The sequence below is a fragment of the Mus pahari genome, chromosome 13 (assembly GCF_900095145.1).
Source record: "Mus pahari chromosome 13, PAHARI_EIJ_v1.1, whole genome shotgun sequence".
Taxonomy (NCBI): Eukaryota; Metazoa; Chordata; class Mammalia; order Rodentia; family Muridae; genus Mus; species Mus pahari.
The window spans coordinates 52,853,897-52,865,367 of record NC_034602.1 but is presented as its reverse complement, the minus strand read 5'-3'; the positions used below and the strand labels follow the sequence as shown (position 1 = coordinate 52,865,367).

At 35.6% G+C, this 11,471-nt stretch overlaps 1 pseudogene; it reads left to right on the top strand.

The window, feature by feature from the left end:
* Window positions 1-11,471, top strand: part of LOC110330305 — a 21,307-nt pseudogene that overhangs the window by 860 nt on the left and 8,976 nt on the right.

Below are 11,471 nucleotides of genomic sequence, written 5' to 3'. Positions count from 1 at the left end.
GGAGATCTCCCTGTCTTAATCTTCTGGATTCAATCACCACTGTGTCTCAAGATCTCCATACCAAGATCCAGATCAGAAACTTCTATCTCCCAGCTTCCAAATTAGGTTCACTGGTGAGCCTTCCAATTCTGGATTGTAGTTCATTTCAAATATAGTCAAGTTGACAACCAGGAATAGCCACTACACAGAGTCTGAATAGTACATTCACATAAAAAAATGTAGAAATAAAGTTCAAATCTTTCCACAAAAAATGAAATTCCAAGGTACACTTATAGGATTTTGACCAAATATAGGATAATATAATGATAAACTACTTCAAAATGGAAAATATCAAATCCAACTTACTTCATGAAGAAAATAGTATACAAAAATTTAAAATATATTCAAATAGATAAAAAGTGCACATATTCCTATATGAAAAGGAATATCAACTCATCAGACAAACCTAAGATTCAATACATCACGTCATTCCAGGTGCATACAATATAAAAATATATTAATACAGAAATATTAATTTCTAATAAATGGCACAGTAGCATGATTTTTGATAGACAGAAAATGTAAAAACTAATATAGAAGTGTTAGGTGGTTTCTTCATTTTCTATTCTGTAAGTTGTTTTTTGGATAGAGAGTCTATGAAAAAAATTATTTAAAAGTTATGTCTCTGCTCCATCCCTCATGCCTGCTTTTATTGTAGACAGCATAACTTTTAGGTTGAAAGTTTTATGGGTGGGTTGGTATTTGTATTGCTCCACTAGTATTCCTAGTATTCTCCCCTGGGTACAGGAGGGGCCTATTCTGGTTCCATAACCTCAATGTTGTGAGTCACAACTAATGTCTCTCCATTGATTCTTGAGTGCCTCCCTTATCCCAGGTCTCTGTCTAGTCCTTGAGGTATCCCATCCTCCACTTTTTCACCCCTGTCAGTTGCATATTTCCATTTATTTTTATGTCCATTTATCCATCTCTCCCTACATCTGATCCCGAATCCCCCATTCTCCTACCCATCACCTTTCTCTCCCAGTTCCCAGAAACTGAGGGAATTGCTAACAATAACCATCCCAACTTGAAACACATCCCATGGGCAAGCACAAATCCCTGTCGCTATTAATGATACTATGCTATGCTTGAAGACAGGAATATCCTGTCCTCTGAGAGGCTCCACATAGACCCTGATTCAGACAGATACAGACACCCACAGCCAAACAATGAATGGAGATTAGAGCCGTTTATGGAAGAGTAAGCAGAAAGAATGAGGGCCCTGACTAGGATAGGAACTCAACAGGAAAACGAACAGCATCAACAAACCTAGACCCTTGGGGTTCTCAGAGTAGGAACCACCAACTAAAAATATATGTGGGCTGAATCCAGGTGTCCCCACACATATGTAGTTGGTCTTCATGGTCCTGAGCAACTGGAGTAGGGACTGTCCCAAAAGTTGAAGCCTGTCTACAGGATATATTTTTCTAACTGGGCTGCCATGTCTGACCTCAGTGAAAGAGGAAGAGCCTTGCCTCACAGAAACTTGAGGTGCCAGGTTGGGGAGGTTCTCCAGGGTGAGACCCAGCCAGTCACAGAAGAAGGGGATGAGAGAAGGGGATGACCAGGAGGAGGTCAATGAATGGGATGTAAAGTGAATATGTCAAAAGTCTTGGGAAGACTTGGGGAAGCAGTGGTTGAATGATCAAATACATAGCATGAAATTCTAAAGGAATATATATATATTTTTAAGGAGGTTGTATGTTCCACCTACTTTTATGAAACATTATAACAAAAATTTCTATCTCCAGGTAGATAACTGGACCCCCCCCCCCAGTGGGATGAATGGGCTACCCACCCATCCTCAAAAAATTTGGCCCAAAATTGTTCCTGTCTAAAGAAAATGCAGTGACAAAAATAGAGAAGAGACTGAGGAAAGGCTATATGGAGACCTCCCCAACTGGCGATCAATCCCGTGCACAGGAAGCAAACCCAGACACCATTACTGATGCCATGTTGTACTTGAAATTAGGAGCCTAGCATGTATGTCCTCAGAGAGGCTCAACCACCATCTGATTGTGACAGATGTACATACTTACAGCCATCAATTGGACTGAGGTCAGCGACCCCTATGGAAGAATTAGGGGAAAGATTAAAGGAATTGAAGGGGATGGCAAGTCCATAGGAAGACCAACACTGTCAACTATTCTGGACCTCTGGGAGCTCCCAGAGATTAAGCTACCAAACAAAGAGCAGACATGGACTGGTCTACTGCCCCAGGCACATATGCAGCAGAGCACTGCCTTGACTGGCCTCCATGAGAGAAGATCTGCCTAATATTGTAGAGACTTGATACCCTAGAGAAGGGGTTTTTGGGGGGGATGGAATAGGGGTGGGTGGGTATGTGAAGAGGTTGGGGTATGGGAGTTGGAAATTGGGGTTTGGGGATGGAGGATGGAGGACAGGGGGTGAGAGTGGGGGTGGTTGGGAACACTTTCTCAGTGGTAAAGGCTGGAGCAGGAATTGGATGAATAACTTTGGGAGCGGGAACCAGGAAAAGGTAACATTTGGAATTAAAATAAATAAAATAATTTAATAAAAGGAAGGGTGGGTGATCAAAGAATTTTCTGCCTTGAAAATCTGATAAAACACTTGAAATTTTAAATATATATTGGAAAAGAAGTAAATCATCTTCTTGAAACTCTAGGTCAGAATAAATGATGACGCATTAACTGCACCCAGAATTTGGTTTTGATAGAACATGTGTTCAAACTAATTAGTAGAGATAATGTCATCGTGTCAGTTTTCAGTTTGAAACAACCTGAGAATAGGAGAAAGAGGTATTGCATCCATCTGCTTGGAATGAAGATTTGTCTCTTAACTTTTATCTAATTTACGTTTTTCATAGCCCAGTGTGGGTAATGCTGTCTTTGAGCCAGTGGCTCTTCCATATACAACAATTCCTTATGCTGTAAGGAATAAGACTATTCAGTGTTTGAAATTCCATAACTCCTGCTTCAATTCCTGCGGCAAAATTCCTTCCTTGAGTTCCTGCCATGGATGCTCTCAGGATTGGCTAGTTACCTTGAATTGTCTCATTTGTGTGTTTCCTCTGGTCAGCATAATTTATCAGAGCATCAGAAACCAAACTAAAACAAAAAATCCAAGTAAAGCTATATGTTGAAAGACAACAGATCAAAATTTAAAATATATTCATTTACTTTTCTACTAGTAGTGTGAATCAAGTGGAAATTTGAAATAACTGAACTTAGTAAAAAGAGATATTTAAAGAAAATGAATACCTTATGCAGAAAGATTATGTAACATCTTTGGAAATAAATTTATATAGATAATAATTGTTGCATTTTAATGCTAAAAATTATAAGTGATAGAAGAAAACAAAATATAAGAAGGGAATATAGGGAAACATTATTTTAAAGATTTTGGTTGCAAATATTTTGATGGTTTATAAGGAGATTTACAGAATACAGGAAACACCTTATGATCCAAAGCCAGCTAACTAACACGTCTTTATTTTAAAAAATAAAAAAAACAGACTGGAAAAAGACACTTAGAAAAGAAATTAAAAATTGGATAGTTCATAATTCTTGATTCAAACTTTAATAGAAAGACTTGGTAGCACACTAGTGTTCACCAGTGGGTGAATAAATAGAATGACATTTTTTCATGAAACTGATTAAACATTGCTACCTGCTATAAAATGGTGAATTGTTAGTCCTCTACTTCTGTAATAAAACACCACAATCAAAATCAAATTTAAAAGGAAGGGGTCTGTTGCCCCAAAACTTCATTGTTCCCCATTGAAGGAAGTCAGGGTAAAAATTCAGGCATAGCAGGAACATGGAGGCTGGGATGAGTGCAGAGACCATGGACGAACACTGCTGTCTGCCTCCTTCCTCACGACTTACTTATCGTGCATTCTTTATAGGACTCAAGATGACCAGCTCGGGAATGGCATTACTCACAGTGGGCTGGGCCCTTTCACAGCAATCAGCAATCAAGAAAATGCAGGACAGAGTAACTATAGGCTAATCTTATACATGAATTTTCTTGAGAGACCTTCTTCCCAAATGACTTGAAATGGAGGGACCTAAAAGTGTTACATATTCTGTAATTTCATTTAGGGAAATAAGGTGTTAGTGTTATATGCTATATATATATATATATATATATATATATATATATATATATATATATATAAGGTTAGAGGAGTGCTGGTCTCAGAATACCTGCTGGGAGATGTAGGATTTCTTTTTAATGACAAAAATAGCTAAAATTAATAAAGCAAAAATTTTATGGCTGTGGGAGCATACAAAACATGATTGTATCATATATTTTAAATTTGGGATTTTGAACATATTGATTTTGAATCCAAAAAGCATTATTGTTTATATGCCTATTGCTAAGTTTAAGAAATTCTCATTTTATTTAAACTACTGCTCTGAGAAGCCATTTTTCTAAAACTGACATTTTAGTTTTGCTGCTGCAAACTTACTTGCAAAACTTCATGTTAAAACAGGGAAAGAAGAATGAATGGAGAGAAATAAGTATAAATATAAATTTACCTTTAGAATTTCAAATTAAATTTTTCTGATTTAATGGTACAAAGACTAATTTATTACTAATTCAAATTGAGAATCCATTTATCTGATAAAATTTATTATAGTGATATCCCTATTGTACATCAGTGTTATTGGAGCTTCAGAGTATGAAATAAATTTCCATAGTCACAGTACTAATGTGGTAGGGCTTCAAGATTAACCCAGAGCATTTGTTTCCATTGTGATACAGCTAGTGGGATAAAGAGATAACCAGGACATATATATCTCTAACATTCAATACAGTGCACTTCCAACTGAACAAAGTAAAATCTCTATATTACAATGTGATTACTTGAGGATTTAAATTAACCACATCTCTTTTAAACCAAGCCATAAATGGCTTAGGAGGTTTTTTTATTTTCCAAATGATAATATATTTTAATTGTAATGTAGGAATTTGGAAGATGAATTAGGAAATAGGATAACTATCTGTAGTTTCTTGTTTTTCAAATCAACAACAGATATGGGGAGTGCATAAAATGATAGGAAAATTAAATGAAAAGCAAAGAATAATGAGACCTAGGGAAAGTTACGGTAGCTTCAATTTGACTTAGATTAAGTATGATGTCAATATTATTGGAAGTATAAATTTGGGTGACATTGTGTTTCAGAATAGCTTCATTAAAATAAATTTGGATTCATCCTTTGAATAAAAGTATATATAATTTGACAACAGAGGCATCTTTATTCTGATTTTACTAAGATTGGTTATAGAAACTGAAAGCAGGGACCCATTTGAAAAAATAATACTTTGGAAGGTTTTTTTTTTTTTTTCATAGATTAGATATGGCTGACTAAGGACAAAAAGAAATCAAAGATAACTATATATATTTACCCTGCTGAACTGTCAGAATAATAATATTGACAGTGATGGCTTAAAGTTAACCTAGAGAAAATAATGAGCAGGGTTATAGACATGTTAGGTTGAAATGTCAGATGTACATTCAAGTAGAGGTATGCAGACAGCCAATCATGGAAGTGAAAAGAATAGAAAGTGGACAGGAATTAGCTTCCTGCTTTCAGATTTCTACGTGGACTTTATCTAGGTTTCTCTCTGTCTCAGTGGCTTGACTATAGAATCTAACTCTTACTGTTCTTTCAGACATTTGTCAATGGGAAGATCAGAATGTTTGACTTTTACTACTTGCCTATATCATTTGGATGGTATAACTGATTTGTATATTAAACATAAAGAAATTATTTTATTCAGTTCATCATAAATAAAATAACTAATAAAATATAAATACAAAAAGTTCTATGGCCATAAAAATTTTTCTGGACTCTACACATGCTGTGATTACACATATGTGCACACACATACATGCACATATGCACACAAAATAAATAATGTAAAAAAATAAATTGTTTAGAAATGATTAGCATAATAATATCATTTTGTTAGGTTTTCACATTTTGGTTAAACAGTGACCATTCCCCCAAAGTAAACCACATTGATTCCCAGAGATGAAATAACTGTTTATTCTAGAGTCTTGCCTTCTACATACATTGATCATCAGCAAGGGCTGATCACGTGGGGGTGATTGTTATCACCTGACCGCTTTCAGCTCACCTTTCATCTCGATTCCAAAGCTACCCCTAGAAATAGCTAGCAACAGATCCAAACAGAAATTCTTTAGTTCCCTTCCTTCTTCCTCTTTTTTGTCCTATAACGTCCCACCTGTGAGCAAACAATTGGCTACAGGCCACTCTCCAGTCATATTTTGTAGGGCTTGTGGTGTCTTGCATCTGCCACTGGGCTTGGGCCACTAGGGGAGTTGCACTGTGCTTACCCACTGCAGCACAAGGCAGGCTATGGGAAGATGCTGGACACAGCTCTGGTGGTGAGGGAGTGCAGTCTGAGGTCCCAGGGACAGCTGGAGCTGGCTGGGGGTCCCCAACCTGCACGGAAGCCAGGGCCATCTGGTTCTCAGGCTCTTGGGTACCCACGCACCACTGGGTGCTACAAAAGGGCTGATAATGGAGTTGGGGACCTGCGGTCAGGATCTAGTTCAGAGCCAAAGGGGAAGAGAAGGGAGAACTTGGGCTGAGTCCCTTAGGGAGGAGAGTGTCCTTGGCTTGTTTGAAGGGTGGCTTGGCTTGGTAGAGGCCTTGTATGGGAGTACTGAGAGGCTTTCTGCGGGAGATAGGTGCCTGGCTCTTTAGGTGAAGACCTCTTCCATTGTTTTAAGACATTAATTGTTATGGCGGAAGGTAGATTAATAAAACTGTACCCCAGTTTCTCAGGGTGGGCTCAAAGTTAAATACCTTTTGCAGGGAGAAATGTCTGGGAAGGGAAGTTTATTGGCGAAGCCTCCAGGCCTTTGGATATCCTCATTAAAGTGGAGATGTCTTGAGGCTATATCACCTGTGGTCATATCCTTTACCTGTGGAAAGGCTTAGGGCATTGCCCTTACGTGACTGATGGCAACAAATCTATGGAGGGCTGCAGCCTTGTGACAGGAACCTAGTGTCTGGGATCATGGCAAACCACCTGCTGTTCCTCGGGTCATCAGGGTTTCCAGCCTGTGCTCCACTAGAACCAGGCTGCTTTTCACGGTCCTACAGTAACTTTCCTGAATAAAGCCTGGGCTGTCCTTCTCATTGCTACCCTTTAAACTGTTTCCCCTAGCATTACTTGTCCAAATGGTTTATAAGATGCTATTTTCCAAAAGTGCTATTAAGGCTCTGAGAAGTTCAAGTTTATCTACCAAGTAAATTATTTTCCTCTTTTCACCTACTATCACCTAGTTAGGGAATTGCCATTGGAGAACCTCATATTAGAAATATGCTCTGGGTTTTGTAAGTGGCATCTAACTTAGGTTGTTATCTTTGAGTAGCATGTTGTTTTACCCAAAGCATCATGTCCCTAGACACAGTCCAGTAATTTTCCAAAAAAATCAATAAAATACGACTGTAGTGTTATATACAGTAGAGCTTTTATTTAGGGCTTTAAGTGAATGTATAGTAAAGTCGTTATGCCTGGCTTTAAAAGACATGTATAGCAAAGCTTTTGTGTCTGGGTTTCAGTTAAATATTTCAGCAGAAGCTTTGCTATGTTAGGGTCAATCTGTAGAGGCTGAAAAATTGTTATGAAACTTTCTGAATCTTTAGGAAATGTCGTTTCTCTGAAAATCTGGACTTGTTGCTACGTGGGAATGTGTAGCTGTCCCAAGGTACTCCTAGCAAACCTGGGGTTATTTTGGTTATGGTTATTCACTGTCAAAAGGGACTGAGATTTGTGTGTGTTATTTGCTCTCATGGGCAGCAAGGGTAAGATAACTTAGGTAACTAGAACCTTTTCCAGCCCTGATCAGACATGTATGATGTTTGAATAAAGTAATTGTGGTGAGCTAGTTAAGTAGCAGTCATTTCCCAGAAGCCCGAATCCCTCTCCTCCTTCAGAAAATAAATGCTTTGTATTGTGGTGAGCTTTTCTCTCTACTGCAGTACCTACTACCAACATAAGTCAATATATGACATCAGCAAAGCTCCAGTTTTTCGGTAAAATACATCATTCAAACTTCGAACCAGAGCTAATTTTTAAAGCCCACAATTACTAACTGTTATAGAGTTTATGTCAAGAACCTACAGTAAACTGACAGGAATCAATAGCTTACACACTTTACTAAGAATTTCTCTTTCTCTATGACATATGTATGATGAATATGAAAAATATCATCAATCACCTGTATTTAATTATGTATTGATACACATTCACATTTATTCACCAAAACAAAATAAAGTACACAGCCAAATTACATGAATCTTATACTAAACTTTACTTCAGTAAAAATTGAATCAAAATATCCGTATTTCTTAACTATTTATCAGACTCATTGAATATTTGTAACATATATCATTGTTAAGTACCATCAAATGGTTGATTTTAAAGGAAGTTATATATTATTGGTGTTATATAAATACTGACAGTAAATTGTTGACATACAGTTCAATGACTGAAATTATTATTCAGGTATTCTCTACCTGAAAAAGTAATTTATGACAATGAATTAAGAAAAATCTATAATGAAGATATTTAGCTGTCATTCTTTATTTCAGTTATGTTGTTAGTTGATTCAAATATGGTTCTATTTGAGTAGAGTTAGATATATATAAGTTGATTTTAAAATGTTTAAAATGTATGGATTTGGCAGATTAGTATATTCAATGATTTATTTATGCCACATTAGTATGTAACCATGATATACATGTATATAATATATATTTTACACACACATATGTATTATATACTTATAAATATTCTAAAGATCTGCAAAGAGATGCATAGTGTTTCAAAACTCATCATACTAGTACAGTTCCTGCCTTGAATATATAAAATCCTGTTTTCAGTCCATATACAAAAATAATCATTCCCCCCAAAAGCATATATCAGAATGCCATAAAAATTATTTAGTTTCAAAATAAGAACTATATTTTAACAGTATTTTAAGAATTTAGTGTGTGATACATGATACCTTAAAATACAAGTTGTGATAACTAAAATACAAACAAATGAAAATCTTGTCATAAACATCAAATTTAATAAATGAATAATCAAAATGAATATAAATACATGATTTATAAGAGTGCTTGCTTTGCAAGATTAAGGAGCAGTTTTCAAATCCTAGAACAGATGCAAAGCTGTGAATGGTGTTGGCAACCTGAGAATTCAGAACTAAAGGCATGGGGCTTGTTGACCTACTGGTCACGCCTTTAGAACACAACTTTAAATAAATCAATATGGTAAAGTTGATTTGTAGAAGGAAGTAGCCATGTTTGAAAGTGCTGTCTAATAGAGGGGCAGTCAAAGTGATGAATCAGAGAAAGATTTGACAGGAGTCAAAGATAGGTTACACCTCACGCTCAAGAGGACAGTGCAGAAAACAGAAGCTATTCAAGGTACTTAAGAGAACAGCACAAGAAACTTAAGGAAGAAGATCAGAATGAGAGAGGGAGAAAGGGAGAGAAGAAGAGAGGGAGACAGACAGAGATGGGGGGAGAGAGAGAGAGAGAGAGAGAGAGAGAGAGAGAGAGAGAGAGAGAGAGAGAGAAATTTACCAGGACAGTTTTACGGAGACAGGGTGCAAATGAAGACAGAATAATCAAGAGAATGAAAAGAAGCCAGAAGATTAGAACTGAGGGCCAGAGTTAGTTTGAGGCCATGTAGAGCAATTTAGCCAAAACCCAGGAGGAGCCAGTTTGAGTCATTCAGCTTAGAGAGGAATTTTTAAGCAAAAACTGTTGAGTTTAACCAGCCATCCAGAATATAGAAAGAAAAAGAGAGGGTGAGCTTATTCAGCCTTCTAGACAACAATTACATCTGGCAAATAAAAGTTACAATTACAGATAAGCTAGAAAATGGTAAAATAGACATCACAAGTTCAGCATCTCCTCTATTTTGTATCTATGCAAAGGAGAACAAGCTAGCACACACGTTTGTGCACACATGTACATACACAATGCAATCTCACAAACACTATAAGAGAAGGAAAGCAGGTACATTTATGATTTCAGGAAATTCAATAGTAATTCAAGTAATGAAAAGACCAAATTAAAGTGAAGAAAAATAAAATAGTAGTGGAAAATACTGCCCTAAAATTGTGGTGAAGAAATCTAAGTGAGTCATTTAAGTGTTAGCATATTGATGGTCATCAAAAAATATATTGAATATTTGGAAGCGGTACCTTTCATTGGCAAGAAACATCAGTAAATATAAGGCAAATTTATATTTGAATAGCAAATTTCAAACAGAAAAACATGGCAAACATAGTAAAATCTTAAATGGAAAAAATGCTTACTTACAATCAATTCTCATATATTACTTTAAAATTGGCAAATTATGTATTTATGGATTTTTTGCTCTGATATATTGATCTAATTTTATATAATTGAGTGTATTTATTATATTTTATTTTTGAAGAGAGCTAAATACAGAGATAAAAAGCATGAAAGTTCATTATTAGGTCTATGGGAAGGTTCTATGTGGAGGTAGGGAATGGAATATGATCAAACATGTTATACTACTATTGTTTGTGAATGCACATGTGTGTGCTAGCCTGTTCTCCTTTGAATGTACACAAAAAGAGCAGGGGTCGAACTTGTGATGTCTATTTTAACATTATTTAGCTTATTATCTGTAAAAGTAACTTTTATTTGCCAGACTAAATTGTTGCCTGGGAGACTGAAAAATATATTCATTATTAATAAACAAATTAATAAATAATATACAAATTTTTAAATTAAGATATTTTGTTAGTGAGTTGTTTGTATATATGTTTATGTTTCTTTGTATGCATAGAGATTAACAAATAAATACATATATTTAGACAGGAAAAGAGACTCATAACTTTCTTTTAATTGTGAAATTTTGTCACTATTGAAACAAACACTAATTAATAACCGCATTCATACTGTAGTCAATTGCCAACTATTTGATATCCATTGTTTTCAACATAGGGACCATAGTATTTGTTTAGCTAAAAAATTAAATTATTAGATTCATATGTAGAAACCCAAACAGTTTTTATTACTATTTATATTTAAGAGGGAATATGGACAAGTACTTTGAACATTCACATGATTAACCCTACTCTCCTACTACTGTTAATGACGTCCTTACTCTTCCATGAAAATATGTCTTGTTTGGCTCCATATATGTCCCTACTCTTTTGCTTATCTCATTCTGTAATGCATAAGAAATCCCATCTTTCTTACTCTGTTTTATTGCAAAATATTTCTCATTATTGATGATATCCATGTATTTTATATTTTTGTATTTTACTGCTTAAATTTTGTGAATGATTTTGTATTTTTTTTCTTTTTTTTCCTTTTTTTAAATTATTTTCTTTATTTACATTTCAAATGCTATCC